Genomic DNA, 3,444 nt, shown 5'->3' on the forward strand with positions numbered 1-3,444 from the left:
TGGGAAGAAAGCAATCCTTGGGTCTTGGCATTCATGTATATGTTACTTCGGTACGTTGACATGTACCACTTCCATTGTTGCATACCAAGTACTAACCCTTCCTGGCACCGGTATTATCTAATGGTAGTGGCCTCTTTCAGCAGGATAATGCACCCTGCCACACTACAAAAATTGTTCAGGAATGGTTTGAGGAACATGACAAAGAGTTCGAGGTGTTGACTTGGCCTCCAAATTCCCCAGATCTCAATCTAATCAAGAATCTATGGGATGTGCTGGCAAAGAAGTTCAATTCAATGCAATTTAATTCAATTTTATTTGTATGGCGCTTTTAACAATGGACATTGTCACAAAGCAGCTTTATAGAAATAAATCAATTCAAATTAAGCTAAACCAAAATAAATTGTAAATATGTGAATTTATCCCTAATGAGCAAGCCAGCGGCGACGGTGGCAAGGAAAAACTCCCTAAGAAGATATGAGGAAGAAAACTTGAGAGGAATCAGACTCAAAAGGGAACCCATCTTCATCTGGGTGCTAACGGATAGTGCAATTATAAATAAATCTCTTCTATATCTATGTACTTTATGGACAAATAGTGCAATTGTGTAAGCAGTAAATTCATCACAGTTTTCACAAGAAGTCCAGTTTGTTAAACCTATCCACTGTCCACTGATGGAGTACTGAGTACATAGCTGCTTGTGGCAACTGCAGCCCCAAAGCCACCACAGTTCAACTCCCCATATGAGATCTCCAAGCCATCACCACGGCCCCCAAGTGGCACCATCCCCGGCAATCCCAATGATCTTCAGGCCGTCCATGTGGGGCCACGCCCAGCAGCAGCAAGTGATCTCCAACCGATGAGAACTCCAACCAGAAGTAGGGCATCAGGATGGATCAGGCACATCCGGAGAGCAGAAGGGGTCAGGATCACTGGTATCTCAGGAGTAGCATGTGTAGAGAGAGGGAGAGAGAGGGAGAGAGAGGGAGAGATTGTTAGGTATGCTCTTGTCATGTAATGGTTAAGGACAATGTACTCTGCGTGCAGAGTGCAAGCAGGGACTCCAGGAAGACTAGCTATGACAGCATAACTAAAAGGGAGAGCCAGAAGGTAACACAGACATGAGGGCGCCCTGGGACATAAAGTGGCCAACCACTCCACCATCAACAAACCTGAGTGAATGCGTGAGAGTGGGGGGGCGACAGCATCGAAACATCCCAGTTCACCACAACACTCCATGCCTGTGAACCCTCCAGATCTGCTCCTTTATCTAAGAAACGACTAATCACAAAAGGCTTGACTAAACAAATATGACCTATAATAGTGAAGGCACCAACAAATAGCCTGCACCTTCTGATCGGAGTAGGCGTGGCAGATCATAAAAGACCAAAAGTTCGCTCGGGTACTGTGGCGCGAGACCATTCAGTGCTTTATAGGTCAATAGTAGTATTTTATATTCAATACAAGATTTGATTGGGAGCCAATGCAGTGTTGATAAGATAAGGGTGATGTGGTCATATCTTCTGGTTCTAGTAAGGACTTTTGCTGCTGTATTCTGGACTAACTGGAGCTTGTTTATGCATCTGGAACATCCAGAACATCCAGACATCTGCCTTTACATGCACATGAACTTTAATGACATCCCATTCTTAATCCGTAGGGTTTAATATGGAGTTGGCCCACCCTTTGCAGCTATAACAGCTTCAACTCTTCTGGGAAGGCTTTCCACAAGGTTTAGGAGTGTGTTTATGGGAATTTTTGACCATTCTTCTAGAAGCCCATTTGTGAGGTCAGGCACTGATGTTAGACGAGAAGGCCTTGCTCGCAGTCTCCGCTCTAATTCATCCCAAAGGTGTTCTATCGGGTTGAGGTCAGGACTCTGTGCAGGCCAGTCAAGTTCCTCCACACCAAACTCGCTCATCCATGTCTTTATGGACCTTGCTTTGCACACTGGTGCACAGTCATGTTGGAACAGGAAGGGGCCATCCCCAAACTGTTCCCTCAAAGTTGGGAGCATGAAATTGTCCAAAATGTCTTGGTATGCTAAAGCATTAAGAGTTCCTTTCACTGGAACTAAAGGGCCAAGCCCAACCCCTGAAAAACAACCCCACACCATAATCCCCCCTCCACCAAACTTTACACTTGGCACATTGCAGTCAGGCAAGTACCGTTCTCCTGGCAACTGCCAAACCGAGACTCGTCCATTGGATTGCCAGACAGAGAAGCGTGATTCATCACTCCAGAGAACACGTCTCCACTGCTCTAGAGTCCAGTGGCGGCATGCTTTACACCACTGCATCCGACGCTTTGCATTGCACTTGGTGATGTAAGGCTTGGATGCAGCTGCTCGGCCATGGAAACCCATTCCATGAAGCTCTCTACGCACTGTTCTTGAGCTAATCTGAAGGCCACATGAAGTTTGGCGGTCTATAGCTATTGACTCTGCAGAAAGTTGGGGACTTCTGCGCACTGTGCGCCTCAGCATGTGCTGACCCCGCTCTGTGATTTTACATGGCCTACCACTTTGTGGCTGAGTTGCTGTTGTTCCCAATTGCTTCCATTTTGTTATAATATCACTAACAGTTGACCGTGGAATATTTAGTAGTGAGGAAATGGACTTATTGCACAGATGGCAACCACGCCATCTGGTATCATGGTACCACGCTTGAATTCACTGAGCTCCTCAGAGCGACCCATTCTTTCACAAATGTCTGTAGAAGCAGTCTGCATGCCTAGGTGCTTGATTTTATTCACCTGTGGCCATGGAAGTGATTGGAACACCTGAATTCAATGATTTGGAGGGGTGTCCCAAAACTTTTGGCAATATAGTGTACATTGGCTAAAAAAAATATCATTGCTGTACATCTTTATTTATTGTGTAGTCTATGCTTTTTCTTACTCGTAACCTGAAATAACTTGAAATAAAAATGTATAGAATGTGATAAAAAAACAAAAAAAAAACAAAAAAAAAACAGAGCAAGTGTATTATGTAGCTGATTAAAGCCATTTGGAAAACTGTGCTGAATGACAGACTGCTTCTGTGTGCTTACATCGGCCTCCTGTCAGTCATTTTATAGACACGCCCCCCCTACCCACCCACCCCCCCCCGCCCTTCACTGTTTTGCATTGCTGTTAGCAACTCAATACTCAACGTTTGCTATTGAGATGTGGGCTATATCAAGGATTTGGGGTCCACTATCATGCAATGTTAGTATAATGCTAGCTAGGTATTTATCTAAGTGTGAGAAAACTCTTGTTGATGAGAGAAGTCAGTGAGACAAGGGAAAGAAGTGTAAGCTTCATGCATGCTATGCTGCATACATGTTTATCATTTTAACACACAAGTTTATTCCAGCTGTAAGCAGAGCAGCTCATGTTGAAACCTGCATGATGGCAAGACCTCGAAAGTCTTCCTGCAAATTGAAGAAAATGTACTATACAAACCTG

Source organism: Pangasianodon hypophthalmus, chromosome 12 (assembly GCF_027358585.1).
Source record: "Pangasianodon hypophthalmus isolate fPanHyp1 chromosome 12, fPanHyp1.pri, whole genome shotgun sequence".
In the NCBI taxonomy this organism is placed as follows: Eukaryota; Metazoa; Chordata; class Actinopteri; order Siluriformes; family Pangasiidae; genus Pangasianodon; species Pangasianodon hypophthalmus.